General features: G+C 35.3%; 1 protein-coding gene and 1 long non-coding RNA gene across 5 annotated transcripts in view; one reads left to right on the top strand and one right to left on the bottom strand.

Annotated features, from left to right (window-relative positions):
• LOC131942242 (sodium- and chloride-dependent neutral and basic amino acid transporter B(0+)-like) overlaps positions 1-21,813 on the bottom strand; it is a 298,846-nt gene that overhangs the window by 192,568 nt on the left and 84,465 nt on the right. The gene's annotated exons all lie outside the window — the stretch shown is intronic.
• LOC131942248 (uncharacterized) lies at positions 16,892-19,453 on the top strand. Its single transcript, XR_009386726.1, has 5 exons — positions 16,892-16,988; positions 17,264-17,378; positions 17,536-17,592; positions 17,950-18,015; positions 18,180-19,453. It is a non-coding gene; the product is annotated as an uncharacterized LOC131942248 (long non-coding RNA).

Raw genomic sequence — 21,813 nt, 5'->3', positions numbered from 1 at the left:
AAGTTATCACTTTTATGAAGTGTCTTTTTATCTTATCGATGGTTTTGTTATTGTTTTAACCAACAAGGTTATGTTTAGACTAGATTAAAAATCGGAATTTTCCAATCATATGATCAGACAGTAAGCAAGTGTTGTTATCTTTATCAATTTGATGATAGAGAAAAAAAGAGAGAGATAATTATGTAGCAGATTGTCACAAATTTCATTATCAGTTTTAGAGGTTCTGTTAATTTTACGAACAGACCCCACACCTCTCAGTTTCCAGAAGTTTCTTTATCTAGATGTTTTACTGTCGGGCTAACGAGCTTCAACTACCTCGCAAATCGGGTGCCATCCCTCCCCAATATATTCTTAAATATTTTTTTAATCTTATACTTCACCAACGATGTCTTTTTTGTTACATTTAGTTGGATTAAAGAAATAAATAATGGTAATTCCTGTTGGTGCTGTTGAAAGGTGTGTGCTTGATTCGTTTTTTTTAATACTGCCAATTATATAATATGCCTTAAATCTAACGAAGTTAAGTTCCTATAAACTTTTATGTCAATTGGAAAAAAAATTAGATTTCTTTAGTTTCTGGTCTCGGTATTCAAATGGTTGTGTGGTCAGAACGTAACCAGACACACGAACCAACGGTCAAAATACGTACTGGAACAAAGGGACATAACTCGTGTTATGTGAATTAGCAAGACAGTTCTCTAGCATGCCTTCCATACATGTAACAAGCAACTATACAACAATCCACCCAACAGCCTTTGAGACTTCCTGTAGTTTGTCAACCGGGTCGTACTTTGTACAGTTTTTCTACGCTATCAATTGAATGACATCAGCCGACCTTCATTATGTTATATGATAGCATTTTAAGTTTAAGCATTCACATTTTATATCACAATAGACCTATAGTTACCTTTACTAGAAATTCTTATTATAACGTTTTTAAATGTCTCTCCATTCACCACATCCTAATAAAGTGTGACACTCGATGACTTCTAAAATTAACCTAATGACATTCAAATAAATCCTGGCCGTAAAACATTCAATTAAAAATTAATTACAGAACATCTAGTAACCAATTACGTCTTCCTTTTGGCCATCAGTTGGATGGCGAGGGGGAGCCTGATACAAGGGCAAAATATGGCTCATCTCAATATGCTCCCCGGATCACTGATTAGCCATGGAAAAATGTAATTATTTTTTAAATAATTAAACTGACCACTATTGTCTCACTGTTGTATTCATTTGTGTCATTTTGTCATCCCACGTTTCGTTTCAATCCAATTGTATCTGAAGCTCAGTACCATTTATTGACAACTGAATATTTTTTTATTTACAAATGTATGAGATTTATATTTTTATCAAACTTTTATCACTTGACTTTTGACCGCAATAGCTAACATTGATAATATAAAATATGTGACCTTTGAGTTATATAGTGCAGATGATCATACACAGTATAGTTTTGCAGTTTGGTCAGAAGTTGTAAGTTTCTCGCAATAACATGACAAATGTACAGAGCTAGTTATTTTATAGATAGAACATTACAGTTCTCTTTGATCTAAAACAACATTTTTTTTATTAGAACCACTTCATAATAAATCGTGTGACTCGAGTGTAATTGATCTATTTGACACAGTCATATATATTTTCCCATTATCCATTGTTGTTTGTTTAGTTTATTTTTAGAATCTTTGTGTAATCTAATAAGCGAAGTCTAATTGTGATATTAACCAGCACGTGTCTTATTAAAGCTGTTTTCTTTTTGTTATTTAAAGCGCAATCTTCTAATTGCATAAGCAATTAGAGAATTTCCGATGAAAAAGTTTGCTGAATTTACAGTTGTTATCTCTCTCTATGTGTAGATACTTCAAAGGGGGCGTGTAATTAAGGGGCGACTTTGATGCTAAAATAGGTTTTAACTTTATCAGTTTCAGGGGTTCTAAATTTTTGTAACATTGTTTTTAAAAACAAAACATTGAAATTACTACTTAACTAAAAGAGATAACAAGCACACATTCAATAACTAATTACTAAACAGGTAAAAGTCGATTGATATTTGTCATGTGGTTTTTGTTTTATTGTTTTATGAACCCACTGTAAGCATACTAGCTTAGCATGTAAATAAATTATTATAAAACATAATTTAATTTAATCAATAGCGTAACTATTTCTTAAGGTGTCTTTAGAAAAGACTATCTTGTTAAAATATGACAAAGACTATCTGTGCGGGGGTGTGGGGGAATTTCGGTTGCTGTTGATCATATTGATGATCATATCGAGCATACAGTTAAACTGGATCAGATACTTCCGTTGTGTGAACAGTAGCGTTTATTATTTCTATGAAGCCTTATAATATTATGTTGATTGCTATTGAACCAAGATTATATTGTCGAATGTTGGTTTACTATATAATATTTATTATGAAGAAAATATACCAGCATTAGTAAATGTTACCTGAACGCTATTTTTTCCCACGTGTTTTTTTAAAAATGAGCATACCCCTTTCAGTAGCTTGGCTTGGGATTATACCCCCCCCCCCCCTCGCCATTTGCCAACCCCAAACATCACTTCCATGTCAGAATCTATACAAGTTACTCAACCGTTTGTTCTGTGTGATCTAGTCCAGGGAAATAACTTGTGTGTTGTCAGTCTTTAAACACGTCTTCTAACTTACAATTAACCCAACAAGTTGAAGTTTGTGAATCCCTCTACTAGTCACGCGGGTCGTACTTGGTACAGCTATTCTACTATATCAAACTGTTGACATCACTATGGACAGTCTGTGATAAAATTAAAAAGCTGTCTGCAAACACTGAGAGCTCACAACACAACTGACATAGAGAACGTCCTGGGGTAATTGTTATTGTAATTTTTTTTTAAAATCACTTTATTCCACATCCATTGTTTGAAATGGAATTAATTATCACGTTTTAGCGCATCAGTATTTTAATTTTACGGAACTCTTAATTTTTCACAGGTTGCAGAAAAATAGCCTGGGTTTAAATAGGCTAAATAGTAATATTAAAATATGTATTCTATAAAAAAATCTTAGAAAAATATTAATATTGTGAAAATATATAGCTCGATTATGGCGATAAAATCTAATATGTTTTTGGATGGTTGCCTTATTAATAATAAGAAAATTGTAATCGATCAGCACTAGAACTTTGTTAGGTAAGGTTTAAAGAAGGAAGATCTTATTTATTTAAGGTTTGTTTGTTATGCATTAAACAATTACTACAAAAAGTGTCAATAAAAAACTATTATTCTGAGATGCAAATATATTAAGTCTACTGTTTCTTTAGTCGAAATTTAAGAAGTAAAATATTTGGTGGACACTTGCCGAAAATGATGCAATCTAGCCAATGTTAATCTGGACCATTTCGATACTAAAATAAATGTTGGTCTCTGTACTTATAAACTTATACTAGATCTACATCGGACTTTTATAGACTATATTCATACTTTGAAATATAATTACAATAGACTAGAATTCAATTATAAAGCTTTTTTTCTTTATCTTATTTAAAGTCTAGGCCCATACATAACCATTGTTCAGAATAATTACACCAGTTAAAAATAGTGATCGATACTTAATTGTTATCGAGACCGTCTAAGAAAAAAACATTTTTACAGCAGACGATCGTTCTACTGCTTCCGTCGGTCAGACCGGCGTTGTGTAAATAAATAAAACGAGCCGACCCGCGGCGTATCATACGCCGCTATTTAGTTGTTTTATTTTCTAATTTTCAGTAATTCATAATTTGTGAATTCGACGGTACCAATGCTGCCACTGAAAACATTTGCTTTAAAACACTACCCCCCTTCCCCTTTCCCCCAACCAGTGGCGTGGTGAGGTCGGTTGTCACCCGGTGCGGCACTTAATAGTGTCACCCCCCCCCAAAGGCGTAGTGACCATTCTCGGGGACAAACTTTCAAATTTTCGATTTTCAACCCCCCCCCCCTCGAACTATCGATTTGCACCCCCCCCCCCCCCTCAAGTTTTTCTATATATATTTTACTATTTTTTGCCTTGGTGTCACCCCCTAAATGGTGTCACCCGGTGCGGTCCGCACCCCCCGCCCTCCCCCCTCGCTACGCTTCTGCCCCCAACCCCTACCCTACATCCCCCCCCACCCCCGTGAAAGCAGCCTCCTCTTAGTTACCTCCTGTAAGTTTAAAATCGTTTCAAACTAAATTATCTGCCCCTAATAGCCGTCACTAAACCCGACTCTACGATTTGCAAACATTTAGCGTGAACCACAGCTCACCAGACCATGTGGGGGTGGTAGTGATAGTGATAGAGAGGAAGAGAGGGGACTGCAAGGCGCGCTTGCAGCTTGTTTTCTAACGTCTCCCAGAAGAGAATTATATATATAGATAGATCGGTAGATCTAAAAATCGAGATCTATTCTAATCTAGACCTAGAGCAGGGGTCTCCAAACTACGACCCGCGGGCCGGATGCGTCCCGCGAAGTCCTCTCATCCGGCACTCGGAGATCTTTTCGTCCAAGGAAAAATCGTTTGTTGGTGATGATGAGGAACTTTGCGCAGAAAAATCAAAGACATACCTGGAAGAAACTGGCCCCCGAACTGAAATTTGATAGTTAATGCGGCCCTGGGACTGAAAAGATCGGAGACCCCTGACCTAGAGTCTAGGTCTACAATGATCTCTATAGTGAACATGTTTATGCAACTTTTAAAAAGTCGTCTTAGCTAACGCCACTGTATTAATACTTGAAATTATAATAGAATTTTTTTTTATAAATCCTCTAAAGTAGTAGATCTAGATCTAGATCTAGATTCTAGATCTAAGATCTTAAAGTAGTAGATCTAGTAGTAGAATCTAATAGCCTCAAGAGTAGATTATATAATATATATAAGTAATCTATCGTTTTAGCGTAATCAATTCGGCCGTCGCTAGTAATGTAGGGATAAGGTAACTAATAAATATGGATTAAATCAGTGGCATATCGAGGTCGGGTGTCACCCGGTGCGGCACTTAATGGTGTCGCCCCCCAGAGGCGTAGTGACCCTTCCCGGGGACAAATTTTCGATATGCACCCTCCCCGTCAAACTTTCGATTTGCACACCCCCTCAAGTTTTTCTCTATATATTTTGATATTTTTTGCCTTGGTGTCACCCCCCCAAATGGTGTCACCCGGTAAGGTCCGCACCCCCGCCCCCGCCCCCCCCCCCCTCGCTACGCCTCTGGCTTAAATAGGAATATACGTTTGCATATTCTACTAAAATACTAAAGAGAATTAAATATTAAACCACAGTTAAAGGGTTAAATCAATAAAAACGTCATGAAATTAAGGTTAAACAACGATGTTCCAGATGCTAAATTTGCTATTAAAAACAGCGGCCATCTTTAGAAAATATAATTTTGAGTCATTTCCCTTTAATTTCTATTTGTATGGAAATGTGTTGATGTTTGCTATTAAATAGGATTGTCTTGTGTTTAAATACAGAGCATGCGTTTTTTTTTTAAATTCTGCTCTTTAAACAATTTAATTGACTGTCAATAAACATCAGTTCTAGAATTATTATTATGAGATGCAATTTTTATACATAAAGAAAGTCCATATTTATTTAAATATTAGTTCGAGTTAATTGTTATTGTTTGTTTGCGATTTTCATTTCATATTATCATGTTTTTCCCCTTTAATTAGTGATTTAATCATAAAGGACGTGACGTTTTTAAACATTCTCTTGACCTTAAACCTCCCCCCCCACCCCCACCCCCCCACCCCCACCCCCCACCCCTCTCATTTTCGCCGTCACGAAATAGTCGCAATGTCGAAAATTACCTTTTTGCCCTGCCTATTAAAAAGTCAAGCCATAATTCTAACGAAAAAGAATTTTTTTCAGCCTTTTTGTGTTAGGTGAAATAAATAACGTTTCACTTTTCTTACCCTCCCCCTTCCCACGTAAAACGTCATCTCAAAACCAGTTACTCCACCCCTTTATGTGCGTGATGTCATTTATGGTAGATGTCAAGTCCTAACCTCCAATATACATTTTGAATAACTTTGTTGTCAAAATGTAGATACCACATACCCAAAATGCGTTATATGGGGTTGTCCATAAACGATGTCACATATGCTATGCTAATGTGACGTCAACTTACGCAGGACCGCAATTTTATGACTTATAATAAAGGGGTAATCGGGGGGGGGGATGCGTGACGTCAATGATGGAAGACTTCTATAAAGCTGTGCTCAATGAAAATGAGGAACATAAAGCGTTCGTTTTCATGCATACCTTTGCTCATAACGAATGATCATAACTATTGTAGGAGGCCTGTTGTCCTAAGAGGTGTTAAACAACCTCAGCACATCATCCCCGCAAAAAAGGCCTACCAATGAAAATAGGCAGCACTAGATCAACTGTTAAAAGTGCTCCACACTTCATAAAAGACAAAATTGATGTTCAGATATCGTCGGTCTCGGGCGTTTTGCCGACGGCCGTATTCCTAATGCACCGTGTAGAGGCTTTCCACTGCTAACACTATTTCTATATTAAACTCAAGCCTATACAGAGCTCTGGCTTTACATTAGCTGCTGTCGTATTAAGAGCTGAGCTTGGGGGGGGGGGGGTTAACCTGTTAACACTAGTACACTACCACTAGCGTCGCTTATGTCCACATATTAATCACAAGTTTTGCGTGGAGTTCAATAGACAGACGAAGCTTATAGGTGGGACCGGTAGCCTAAATGCATTTACGGAAGCCGCTTTGTCACGGGCATTTTAGAGCCTCTTTTATAGTAGAGGAAGAACAGCATGCCACTGTAATAAATAAAACACCAATATAATTTACCGAACTAAAGTCATTTAGATCTATTCGTCAGGCTAAACGTCGCTGAAGTCTCAACGCAATAGTCATTTAGTGCCTGTTTTAATTTTTTTTTTATTACGCGGCATCTCTTTCTTTAACATTAGCCTAATGACAAATGACGTCAAGCGTGCCGCGAACTTGATGAAGTTGTGCTTAGTGGGCAGATGAAACGGCGGGGTTGAGAAAAACGACGAATTTCTTTTTTTTATCAACAGACTAATAAGTGATAGATTTTAATTTTCCTACGAACTACAGGTTGATCTAGTTTTTTTTCTAAAGGGAGATATCACTATATAGTGGGTGTTTTTGTTTTTGTAATAATGGATGGTGGGGAGGGGTAAACATCAACTATTGAACAAATCAAAAACTGATGAAAGCATAAGCCATAAAGCAAAGAAAAAAAAAGCAATTAATTAAAATTAAAACCTATTTTCATAAACACAATAATCTTAATTCAGAAAAAGTGTAGGCCTAAGACTAATGTCTACAGACAAAATAAAAACTAGTCTTAAACTGATCACCCATAAATGACGTCCTACTTTTCCCGATGAATTCCCTTTCCCCCAATCGTCACTAAAAGCAAGATGATGATTTAATATCATATCGCAGTTCTACTATACCCGAACCCTTAATGTCAATTTCTAACAAAAACGAATATAATCTTCATTATCTAAATATTTTTTTACCCCATCCCATATTTTGAGTCCAACGTCATTTATGAGGAATATGGAAGACCTAATAATTGACAAGTTAATCAGTACAAAAGGGTTTAATAAAGGTTGGACCTCCCAATTTTTTTGAGATCTTGGTTGTACATACATACATATAGCCTTTATTTCAATTGAAATTAAAGATAAGAAGACGGCCCTCTGTCCTACTTATATTAAAAAAGACAGCTATGTATATTAAACAACAAATTCAGCACAATACACTTACGAATAGACATTTTTATTAAGGGAAACTACTCTAAATTTGATTTGGAAATATGGCCGCTGTTTTTTTTATCTTCTAATATTTATCTCAAACACCTTGTTTAAAGTTAGTTTCGTGATATTTTAAATTGTTTTGGTTACTGATTGTAATTTTAAATCTTTTTTTCTGATATATTTTGTAAAATTTGACTTAAATATACTTATTTAAGGAGATTTATTTATCAGTTACCTCTCCCGCACATTAGGGCCTGCTACTGAAGCCGAATTAACTACGCTATAACAATAGATTACTGTCTTTAAATTTAGCTAGCAGTTGTTTTAAGTGGGTGGGTGTCTGGTAGGTAGCTAATGATTTTTACTTTCTCGTATATACGAAGTATAGAGAAAGTATTGTAATCGTGCACAAAAATAACACGAAATTTTGACAATTTTCACCGTTTTACTCCTAAGTCCTTCATCACATCCGGAGTATAGAGGACTTATTTTAATCAGGCAAAAATTATAAATACAAATATATAAACGTTTTGGCGTTTTATGCGTTATCGAGTCGTTAAAAACTGGACTTTGCAATTCTGTCCGTATGTCTGTGTGTCTGTCTGTGTGTAAACACGATAACTTGAGTACGGTTACAGCTAGGTTGATGAAATTTCATATATAAGTATTTTATCAAAATCGTAGATCCTGATCAACTTTTGAGCGATTTTCGATAACCGGAAGTGGTACTTTTTCTACTTTGAATTTTTCAAAAGCCTATAAGTTGAGTGCTATTTTAGATAGATGCATGAAATTTCACAAGTAAGTAATAGATCTAATTCAAATTTTGAGTAATTTCCGTTGACCGGAAGTACTAATTTACGCTATTTCCGATTTCTCAAAAAATGCATGTAAATTTATAAAGTACTAATAATATCCCGCACTTTTATACACATTTTATTAGGCATTCACTTGGTGTGGGACGGAGTGGTCTAGCGGTAGAGAGCTGGACTGCTAACCCGTTAGTCTCGAGTTTGAATCCGAGTTCAAGTCAGTAGACCGTATCTGAGTCCACCCAATTCTGATGGGTACCTAACTCCTTTTAGGGAAAGTAAAGGCGGCTGGGCATAGTGCTGAACACACAATCTCTACATATGCCGAGGTCAAAGAAACAAGTGAACTCTACTTCACTTGCCCCATAGACCGTCATGTTTGAAAGGGAAACTTTTCACTTTTTTTTACAAGATTCTATTCTATTATAAAAAGTTTTAGTAATTAAAAATGGATAAAAAATATTGTCTATGTCCTGAGTTGCCATCCCTCGTAATTTTATATTAGAATATTCGAGAAAGTTTAGGGGAGATCACTCCCGGTTTATTGAGATGCTGAAAACTGTAACTCGTCCATGAATCTTTTTTTTGCAGAAGGATATGTAGCTCCGACGGGGTGGAATAAAATTAGTTAATAAGGGAGATAATGACATGCTGATTCCAATTAGTTCAGGACCGCTTTTTAATAATTGGAAACAATAACATCAATAAGTAAATTTGTTAACATCTAATTTACATCTATCTATCTATATACTACTAAAACTCAAGTTTGTTTACATGTTTGAATATTTTTTTTTTTGTTTGTCTGATTGAATACTGTAGATGATCTCCCTATATGGAGAACCGTAAAATAATATGTCGGCCATAACTTTAACAATACGTCCGTTTGGGGTCATCCATTTATTAAGTCCACACGGGGGGGGGGGTCCGAAAAAAATTGACTTTTGTGGACGCGTGTGGACAGGGGGAGGGGGGGGGGGTTGGCCCAATGTGGATGTCCACACATTAAATCTAACATTATTTTTGGTAGTGAGAAAGAAAAATATTTCCTAGCGAAGCTAAAGTTCAACTGTCCTATCTCTCTGGCCCACCACCCAGCTTGGGGTCTATGCCCTGGCTTAACCTCGAATACAATAGGATCCAATTTCGTATTTCCCCACATTTGCATCCCAGGTCAAATACCAGGCGACCTGCATTGCTCCTAGCCTGCACTTCTCTAGGTAGGCGGGGTCATCCCAGTTCAGTTGTGAGACGGGAGAGGGGTGGAGGGGGGCACGCTGTCCCTGTTCAGGTGTGGGACAGGAGGGGGGTGGGGTTAATACACACTAGCATCAACGTTGGACTCAGTAATATAACAGTGTCAATGCGACTACAAGTGTACGAAATAAAGGCTAGTTAAAACACCGTGAAATATGCTAAATTAAATGATTTGTATCAAAAGGCTTGTCCTTCCAAATTGAAATATCAACTTTTTATTGTAAATCTAGACACGAAGATCAATAAAACATATTTGTACCGATATTTGTAATATTATAGGGGGGGGGGGGGTCCGTCAAAAGTGGACGTTTGTGGACAGGGGGGAGGGGGGGGGGTCCAAAATCCCAAAAATGTGTGGATGTCATAAATGGATGACCCCTTTGCTGTTTTTATTACATTCCAACACTTATATAAATTTTCAACTGTCTTTTCATTTAGTTTTACAACAAATTTCTCTAGCTCTACAATCTGTCAAAGAAAGTTATTTATACATCTAAAAATATCAGGTGGCCAAGCAAGTAGTTTATAGATCTAGATCTAGAATCTAGGTCAAACCAAAGATTAATTAGATACATACCAAAGATTAATTAGATAAAAATACGATCCATTTTATAATCATAATACATTTTTTAGTCCTTAAATACTTGATATAAATGTTTTTGATTTATCTATCCAGATCTAGATCTATCTAGCTAGAATACGTCTAATGATTAGATCTAGCTAGATTCTAGATCTAGATCTAGTAAGAGTTACGCAAAAACTAGACTTAAGACTTAAGCAAACGAGTCGTAGAATCTAGATCTAGATAATTCTATCTAGATCTAGATAATTTCAGACCTGCATTATTTTATATAAATCTTTGTTTGGTTAATTTAAGATAAAATTTAATTTGAAAGTTACTACAACTAGACATAGATCTAGATCTATGCGCGTAAATCAAGTTGCATAAGAAGACTCAAAGTATTAAACTATAGTATAAAAAAACATCTGTGATGTCACGAGTTAAATAGCTAAGTTGTTAGTGTAATCGGCTTGCATGCGGGTGGCACAGGTTCTAGACCAATACGTCAATGATATTTTTTTTTCCATTTTTTTTTAAAATGTGAATGATAAAGTTGCCTATCTGAACTTGGCGGGATACAGGGCAGGTGAATTAGAGTTGAGTAGGTCACCTGTGACGTCAGTATATGAAGGAATAGTCCGAAATCGGTGTTTTCTGAGTTTTTAAAAGATAAAAAACATCTTTTTTAATGTGGGGTCTGGTTTTTTTGTGACGATAAGTGACAGACGTGATGTTTTTTTATGGATGACCCCCGAAACCCACAGTTATCCAAAGGATGACGGGTAATCTGGTGACTTTTAAAATCGTATTAAATCAAATCTGCATACTCATAAATTACAGATTTGTAATCTATATCATTATTTAGTTGAAAATAAAGCACCCGAACCCCACCTAACAGAAACTAAACTTTTCCTCTGTATTTACCCCCTCCTCCACCACACGTGCGTTTCGTTAAACAGTAACAGTATAGGCTAGTGATACAATATGGTGGAACATGTGATTACTGGACTTGTTCTAGAGTAAATTTTTGTATAACTTTACAAGATGTTGTCAAAAGTCAGTGCTACTATAGATATCTTGCTACCAAATTGTATTACTTTATTAGGATCTGCTTTTATAAAAAACAGTTAGTGTTTAAAATTTGTTCATAGTTTGCCATTTACTGAACTGAACCTTTTGGATAAGATCAATACAGAAATATGTGAATTGATGTTATTTTGGGAGGATTCGAGCCTAATGTCAAGCATTGCTTGGGGAAGGAGGCAGGGTGTGTGTTGGGGGTGTGGAGAAGATGTGGCGTTGTGACGTTTTGAAATATGAAAGATAATGTGACAGGTGTCATGGTTAAAAACGGAGAAATGCAAATAGACTTTATTGGCGAAGTGGGGTTTTATAATCGATCTAAAGAAAGTTAGTGTTAAATAATTATAGCATTGGTTAAAAGACACACTTAGGTTTTTGTTTCTCCGTAGACACAATATTTTTTTTAAATTAACGGAAATAATCAAATTGAATTCACCTAGAAAAAATGAATACGGTCTACATATGAAACGTTTTCGGACACATAAATTAAAATACAATCACTTATGAATTATCTCGTAATGATGCCAAATGATCTGCAAGGAGTGACCCCTACATAAACTCATTGATTCTATTGATCAGTTTTGCTGAAGTATGTAAAATATAATGTGGTAGAAAGTCGCAAAAAATGGACTATTTAGATTTAGGCTAGTATTTATGTATGTCAATGTGACCCATATCAACATTTAAATAATATTTAAACGTTCTACTAATATTGAGATACACATCATAGCTCTATAAAATGTTGAAATTAAAACGAAAGATGATGTTTTTAAAATATGCAGATATTTAAGCTACTTTTTTTAAAAAATAATCCCCGTAATTTCTCTAAAAAAAATAATCACAGTAAAATAGCCTAATTTCTCTAACTTAAGGCCTAAATGGCAAGTTAACCCCTAAATTATGATATCGATACTTCAAAAAAGCAGTTTTACAGCAGACGATCATTTCGCGTCATTTCATTAGCAAACTGGTAGGGGGTCGAAAAATTAACGTAATGAAAACCAAAATCATGGGACTTGGACGTTGGATCAACAAACCCAATTACCCAATAACATGCTAGGTACAACAAATTAAAACTTTACGGCATAACCCACTATAGTAACCCACACACCAATAACGATGATGAATGGAGATAAGTCTCAAGCAAAATCCAAAACACCATAGGACTTTTTCTAAATTTAGCTCAACAACAATTTTTGCTAGGTCATCTATAATTAATAGGGACGTCATCCCAAAAAAAAAACCCTATATAGCCACGGCTAAAACAATCCCAAAGCCAACAATCAAACATCTTAATAAAATCATTAGAGAGTACATATTTCAGAACACAATTACAAACATTAGCCACAACACGTTAGTACAAAACAAACTTCATTGAGGAATAAACCTGTACGATATACAGGCCAAAATCAATACATTCAGACTTAACACACATTAGCAGAATAATTAGCCAACTAAACTTTCACTCTCTAGCTCACTATTATATAGGCATTCAGCTTAACAAACTTACTAAAATCAATAATACAACTCCACATTACATAAGTGGAAAACATAGTAACTTTTACAAAGAATGTTGACAAATATTAAAAAACAACGAAAAATTTTTTCACGAAAAATCACAAAACATCTACAAAAAGTTAGTGCAAAAACTCTCAACCCCACTATACAATAGAATTCAATGGTGTAGGAAATACGCTCTAACAGACACAATAGACACGTTCAGGAACCTACACCTCAAAACCATCACACCCAAAGCTAGGGAAATAACATACAGACTCATCTACAATTCAACACCCCTAGCAAAACAACAGAAACCCTTTTGCCCACTATGCAGACAAAACACACCCGAAACCGAAACGCACATCTATTTAGAATGCCCCACCATACAAAACATGAAAAAGACGCTAGAAACCAAAATAACAAAAAACGAGACTTTCAATATCGATATAGTCATAACTCTAAACAAAATCCCAAAACAAAGAGACAGGACGGACCTCGAGCAAAAAGCAAGGACGGTAGCTATATATAGACAGACTATATGGAACAGTAGAATAAAAGCAAAACACGACAAGGTACAGTTCATGGGACACGTACTAGACTTGATTTATCGTAGACGACTCGACAATGACAGCACTCAAACACATATACCATAATTAGCAACACCACAAAGTAAAGAACATATTGCACTGCATTTGCCACCTGGCCCGCCTAATCTAACATGTCTTTCATCACAACCTCCCCGCCCATAAACCTCATGATCCCAATATCAAATTTCACCGCATAACTGCATCCCCTCGTCCCCATGACCCCCACCTCTGTGAAGAAATACTATGTTAAATACTGAAAATGATGTATTATCCAAATACATTTCTAACAATATTAATGTGACTCACACCCTTCAACCCCCATGTCCCCACCTTGTTTCGCATCATTTATCATTTGCCATTCAGTTTCCTATTGTTGCGTTTTCTGCATTGTTTTATTTATACAGCTTACAAACATTGTAAAGCCATCAATTTGTTTCTATTTTACTATTATCACATATGTACGTTACTTTGGTCCACAACGTACAAAATGACCCCAATGACCCCTACTCCTTTTGTATTCATTTTATTATCACCAAATTAACACTTACATTTGTTTTGGTAACTTTACTAACTCTTTTATGTGAACACCAATTTTTGACCTATAAAACTCCACTCTATCCCCAAACCCCGTGATAGCTACACGCCTACCCACCCCTAACCTGTCGGTACTAAACATTCAACTAAACATAAACACCGACTTGAACATACCAACCTTTGACCCTCCAACTAAATCGCTCACACAGCAATCTGTTCGTCAAACCCTCTCCCCCCCCCCCCCCCCACACACACACTATAAAAAGTAACACCTCGGCAGTTAGATAACACAACACATAATTTGACGCTTGGCTTGCCTTAAAACATGCAGACACCCTCTCCACGCCTCGTCAGACACATCTACCCCCTCCCCCTCTCCCCTTCTATCCACTTACCCTCAGACATAAAAACCCCACTTTCCCTTTAACTGTTCCAACGACCCCACCACCCACCCCAACATCAATTTCGAATATCTATTCATTTACTTTTTTAAAGTTCTAAATCTTTTTCTTTCCCCTCATCTTTCACACAGCAACCTTTTGAAAACTCAATGCGACCAGTACATAAATACACACTCTTTTAACTAGTCAACTTATTTTGTTTCCCTACATAGAAAATGCTTCACTGTCCCATTGACATTCTCTGAAAAAATTTCCTTGCCACTCCCCATCCAGACTTTTGACACTTTCATTTGACCTTAACCCCTTTTACTGTCATCCATTGTAATTTTTAGCGCGATTTCCATTCTGGAGAATTGCGTTTATTAACTCGTCATTTCTGGGAATGTGTGTCCGCACCTTTAAGTCGTCTTTAAGTCGTATCTCCTCCTCAACGAAGCAATATCGAGGACCAGTTCCAAAGCAAATATGTTAAGCAAGTTCCGAGGATGAACATAGGCTAAAAAAATCCCGGAATTCCTTCCTGGATTTCCCGGAAAAGCCAAAAAACTCGAATAAAATGCAGTTTTTGGCCCATATCTCGGCATCCAGACCACTTAGCGGCTTGAACATTTACCAATCGATTCCTGCCATAATTTAGAACAATATTGCCGAAGAAAGTTTTCAAAAATATCCTTTCGTTCGGTCACAAATAATTAATTTCTTCTAATTTGTATTGGCTAAGATTACTAAGAATATACAAATATTTCTACCACAAGCACACCGGCTGAGGCAGTCGCTAGTGAGAGGTAACGTCACGCTGCCATTGGCCAGACTCGCGCAGATCTCGCGAGGGGGCGGGGACTAGCTCTGCTCGTGTGGAGTGAAACGAAAACGAAAATGGGGGGGCAAACATCTACGGGTGATTCGTTCGGTCACAAAAATTTATTAAGGAAATTGCGCTTAAATTGTCACTAGACTTTATTAACTTGTTTTTTATATAATCATATACATGCCATCATGTAAATATTCATTATGTACATGTGCAAAACTTTTCGTTTTCAATTGAAACTATGTAAAAAATGTGATGTTGATGTAGGCCTACTTGTTTTAATTGCAAATAAAAGTATTAAAAAAAAACAACTGGTAGGGTTTGCCTACACTACTTAGAGTTAGTACAAACATATTAATTAATTAGTTAAATCTAGATCTAGATTTAAAATGTACAACTATTAAGAATCTACACTTTATCTACATTTATAGATTCGTGCTATAGAGATTCTAGATCTTGTTGGTCAGCTGTGTATCTACAACACTACTAGATCTAGATCTAGATCTAATCTAGATTCTACTACTTATTTACTTAGGTAGACCGACTTAGTATTAGAATCTAGATCTAGATGTCGATCAAGATCTAGTCTAGTACTAGAATCTAGATGAAGATCTAGCTAGGTCTACTAGAATCTATATTCTAGATGATCTAGATGTAGATCTAGTATCAAGTTGACAAGAATTCTAGACTCAACCTACTAAGCTAGGCCTAGGTCTAAATAATACTAGATATGTAGTTCTAGATTTCATTTTCAATCTGTTCTTAGTTCTTACTTGATCTAGAATCTAAATCGAATCTAGATCTAAACTAAAATCTAAATCTTGGTAATCTAAATCTTACTAGAAATCTAGATCTAGATCTAGACTTTATTCTAGATCTATATCTAGATCTACTAGATTCTAGACCAGTAGAGTCTAGTAGATACTATCTCGATAGATATAGAGACAGATATCCTAGAACTAGATCTAAGCTAGACTTTTCTAGTCCTAGACTCCTAGCCTAGAGTTACGAGTAATGATGTTATGTCTCTCTACGTCTACGATTTCTAGTTTAAACTTTAGGCCTTAAAACTTCTTTTAAAACTAGATCTAGAATCTAGATCTAAACCAACACTTGAGTCTAGGTCTAAAGTCTAGAGACAACTAATTTAATAAATAAAATGTTTAGTATATAGATATAGACTAGATTTAGCTAGACTAGATTTATATCTTGATCTTGATCTCGTCATAGTGCTCTACTCTACTATCTAGGCCTACTAAAATATAGAATTTACACTTTGAACGACTAAACTTAAAAACTTTAAACAATGTAACAAATCTAATTTTTAATCTAGATTAATCGAGAACATCGTTCTATACGAGAGTGCTTATTCGTTGTTTTACTTGTTTTGACTTCGACGCTGATTTGAACTTGAGACTTTTGAGACTTGAGCCATTGATATATAATGGAATAACTACTTGTATAAGTAAAGACCAAAGGGTGTTATATTTCTTAACACAATCTTTAGTTAACTACATGAGTTTATTTACTTTATAATACTTTTAAAGTTTAAAGGGTTCCTAAATTGTATGCTTTCAGGTGTTAAAGTTTTGACGGCTGCTGTGTGTTTAAATGCCATTCCTTCCTAGCAAGAAAAGAGGTTGTATTTCAGGACAACATTAGTGGTTGAGCTATGTAAAAATTGTAAGCCATTAATTCTTTGAATTATGATAAAATGTTGAAAAAAGCTACACAATTCAATTTATTTTAATTTTTTGTATTATATTTTAAATTTTAAACAAACGCAAGTATATAGCTAGTTTGTTAACATACATTTCATAACAAAAGTCAGCAACACTTGTGATTTTCTTTTATCACCATACTCTTATTAATAATAATGTAAAATGTTTATTGTATTATCATTATGCAATATATATGTATTATAAAAATATGATGTTAAACTTTGGTGTATTTTACAGATCATAATTACAAGATCTGATAGCTATCAGTTTATTCTAACAACATTTATCTGTGAACAGAAAGGTGTGTAGTGTATTCAAAGTTCAAGCTGAATCATTTAAGAGTCTCCACATTGTAAGTATTGACAAATTTAGAAACTTACATTTTTTATAATTTGTTTTTATTCCTATAGTCTAACTTTATTTTTAGAATTAGTACATCTCTTAAGATGTTTATATAATTTTTAAGATTATTACTGGTATATAATGTTCATTTTTTTTTACACCAACAGTATTGGCCATGGGTAATTCCTACACAAAGGCAAATAGTAAACAGGAGCCACGTTCAAGTAAGGAAAATGTTGATTGAAATTCACTTTAAAATGGTCAGATATTTTATTTTACAATTCTGAAATCATCTATGTTAGTGCTTAACAAGCTGTACAGTTTAAAACATTTGTCTACTTTTAAAATAAATGTAATAATAAGTAATCATAGCTTTATTAAAAAACATTAACAGTAGGTACAGAGGTCTTTTTTCACATTTGCCGTTTAAAAAGCTACATTAATAACATATTAAAGACGTAGTGAGAAATCGAAATTTGGAAATATGTCTGTAAAACTTAAATGATTTTCTATTATTTAATTGGCATTTGTGTCATTATGTTTTACTGCAAGATAGACATTTAATGTCTACATTATTTCAGTTGTGGCAAGCTGTGAAATACAGAATAAGCAAATAATGACTGACAAATCAGGTGTATTCCATCCTGGTAAGACATACTGTAGCAAAAGGGAAATATAATGTAAACAATTTAATATATGTGCTAGTTTAATATCCAAATGACTGTAGTAAACTTGTTCCATTACAATGCATTTTGTCTTTAAATCTAACATTTCTGTTGCTAGAGAAATAATGTGTTGTTTGTTTCTGTAGGAAATCATGAAGCTGAGATGTGCTATGGAGGGGAAGCTGATCTACACAGACATGTTACCGGCTGTAAGAAGAATCCAGGTCACAAAGGTTTTATACCTCTTAATGATTTCAACATAAATTATCTCCCCTCACGTTACCACAACGACCTCATGTTTGAGACAATCAAAACATTGGCGGCCCTAACTGTCCAGGTAAAGTCTGAATTCACCAGTCTAGAGAGACCAGAGTTTATCCAGACACTCGAGTTCCATATCCATGTTATAAGGACAGAGGAAGTCACGTGATGAGGTTAGGAACGGGGAGGGTGTGTGGTGTGTACAAGTACACAGAGAGTGACGGTGACGGAACTTGTCGTTGTGCCAAGTGTCAAGTCTCTGCCACACCCAGCAAAGTGTGGGGGATGGTTCGTGTGGTGACAGCTAAACACGTGGTGTTTGATGCCAGTGAGGCAAGACAGACCAGGTGTGTTTTAGGTTTTGATGACAATAAAAGTCCAGTGGTCAGTCTTGATGGCTGGGAAGTGTTGGGTGGGGCAGACATTAAGAAAGACTGGTGTATGTTGAGATATGTGACATGTGACTTAGAGTTGGTTGATGAACTGGACAAGTTGTGTCGGCGCTTTAATGATCTATGTGAGGAAGTAAAGGACAAATACTGGAGATTTGTTGGTGTGGACAAGTTGACCGTTATAGTGTCACATCCTCATGGCTGTCCTAAACAGGTCTCTGTAGGAAAATGGACACACAAACGTGAAAGGGATGGCGACACCAGGTACTGGTACACAACATGTACATGCCCAGGCTCAAGTGGAGCGTTTGTCTACAGGCTGCGATATGGCGGGTTGTTGTATCCCCATCCCCACAGTGGATCAAATTCTGAAGGAAATTATAGTGGGGAGAGGTGGGAGTGATGTAACTGTTAGTTCTCTCCCCTTGTCTACACAATGTAAACAAACAAAATGGTGGAAACTTTCCCGTCATTAAAATGTTTGTGTTAAGACCTGCATGTCTTATCAACATTTTATTACATTTAAATGATTAAAACAAATGTTTTGATTGATGTAAACCGTTTAACCGTTATAATTTGCATGTACATAGATAGGTTTTAGATTTTTTTGTTTCAAATGTTTAACATAGTTTGTGTACAACTTTTGTCGGCAAATTGTTGTCATATAACTATAGGCTGGATATTACCTGTAAATTAAATGAAACCTACCTTTATAAATGTCATATTCGTACTGCTTGTTTTACAAAATGTTCACACTAAACGACATTAAATGCTAAAAGAAAATATCTTTCTACTGTTGTTATTTTAATCTTTGTTGTCTGTTGATGTTTAAGTTGTTGTCAAACAGCGCATGTTGTGATGTCGATGTTCGTGCCAGGTTGTCATGGGTTGTAAGTTTAAACTTTACAACAAAGTCCATTTGTTTATGCCCAATACACCTGTAAGACTAATTAATTTGAAAGAGATAATTAGAAAAATGTGAAATTCTAATAATTAAAAAAATATTTGACACATTGCATACTATATTTATACACTTAGTTGCTTGTAGACATGCACCAATAGAAATGAAAAAGTAAATTTTGATGCCGTCATTGAGAGACATTTGTGACTAGAAATCCTTGAGCAATACTTGACAGTGATATTATAAAACAACTTTAATAATAGTGGATAGATCGGTAGTATTAGAACATCTAGTGTGACTTTAAAACATTGAATCAAAGTTTTCAAAAATGAAAACTGTAAAGCAGAGCGTTAATAAGCAACTGCAGAAATGGGACGACATGGTCGAGTAAAAGAGTACGTGCATTTTGTCCCCAGGGAAACGAGTTCAATTCCCATGTTCGATTACCTTTCTTGCTTCACAGATCTGATGTGTACCTGAACATGTTTGGAGAAACATAATTCGGCTGGGTTTTCCGTGTGGACTCAATGAAGTTCTAAGTCATGGGTATAACACCAACACATGAACTCTACTTTCTTTGTCGAATTGACCCCATGATATGTAAGTTAGCATTACTTTAAAGTTGCTGTTCAATTTAAATATAATATGTAACACAATGTTTTACACAACTGTTACACCAATTCTACTTATATTCGAATATCGATACATTTTCAGTATAGTATGACGATGAATTAATGACAATATCGGTTTCATTAGTTTACTCTCTGTTAAATAATTTGATTAAAGCGTTAAAACTTATGTATGAAATAAACATACTTTCACAAAGCTAAGCTATAAATAATGCTATCTCTAAATGGGAATAAACTACTGTGTGATCTAAGGGAAGTAACAATGAAATAAAGATTGAATGACAAGTATTTACTTAGTTGTTTCCCTGATTAATAATATTTGATTATTTACATGTATTATTCAGGGGTCATTTATGACGTCCACGTGAGAGGGCTGGGGTTAGAATGTTCGGAAAAAATCGGCTGTTGTTGGGGGGGGGGGGGGGTTCGGGTCAATGTGGACGTCCACATGCCGATTTAAACCAACAAATTCTTAAATTGTGCCATCCCTGCGGTGTGTCACTAGCATTAGATTGGACCATCAATGTGGAGTATCATGTATGTGTAAAATTTCGTTTGCATAAATGCAACGGTATGTACGTTATCGGTATTTTAGAAATTGTTAAATGTTAAATTATCTTAAACATTGTGAGTAATTCAAGTATAAGTATAACATCTTAATCGTAAATATGAAATGTCGTCTACATAAATGAAAAAGTAGTCAAGATAAATTATTCCCAATGACATAAAGTAAAGCACCACTTACGTGTATAAGAAATAAATCAAATGTCATAAGAAACATGGTATAATGTAGTACTTGAAATAGGAAATTCCGTCCACTAAAACAGCGCACTTGCTATTGGATTTTGAGAATCATAAAGTAGAATAAGTACAAGTTCCGCTCACTAGATATCACTGAAAACGTTATACAGAACTACACATTTGATGCAATTCCTACACATGAACTTTTGCTAACCTATCTGATGAAGTACTCAAGTTATGGTTCTTATAGAAGGACACGGAAAAATTGCAAAACCAAGGTTTTTCGTTTGGTAAGGATGCAAATCGTCAAACTTTGTCAAATTCACTGTTTATATTTATCGTACGATTACAATTTATTGCTTATATTCCATACACGAAAAAGTAGAGAAGTGTAAAACGATAAAAAATGTTGAAAAAAAAATTAATTTTTGAGCACTATTGTAATACTTGCTTTATACTCTGTAGCCTATAGTAACAATTGCATGATAATAAATAATGCCCAATGGTAACTTAATAATATACATCTACATTTCGAAAAAGGCCAGGAATCCACAGCAGCACAATCATACTGCAGGTACTTTTTAGCCTGCAGTGAAGAAAAGTAGAACCTCGTGATCTTTATTCATGTCTTTGAACCCTTCTTTAAAGACACGGGTGTTTAGGGATACAGAATCAATATAATTTAGGACTTAGCAATTGAGTCGGGAGAGTCTTGCTGGCGATGGCGTACCGGAGAATCATGCAATGGAATCCACTTGGTTAGAGAGCTAAATCTTTTAGTTTTTCTGAATGTCCGATTTTGACCCAAACATAGATGGCGCACCATCCGTACAAAGCCCACAGCCTTTTTCCCATG

This window comes from Physella acuta, unplaced genomic scaffold (genome assembly GCF_028476545.2).
Source record: "Physella acuta isolate Inbredline_101_S28 unplaced genomic scaffold, ASM2847654v3 ptg000397l, whole genome shotgun sequence".
Lineage (NCBI taxonomy): Eukaryota > Metazoa > Mollusca > Gastropoda > Physidae > Physella > Physella acuta.
Note: the sequence above shows the minus strand (reverse complement) of the source record. Positions and strands in the feature narration are given on the sequence as shown.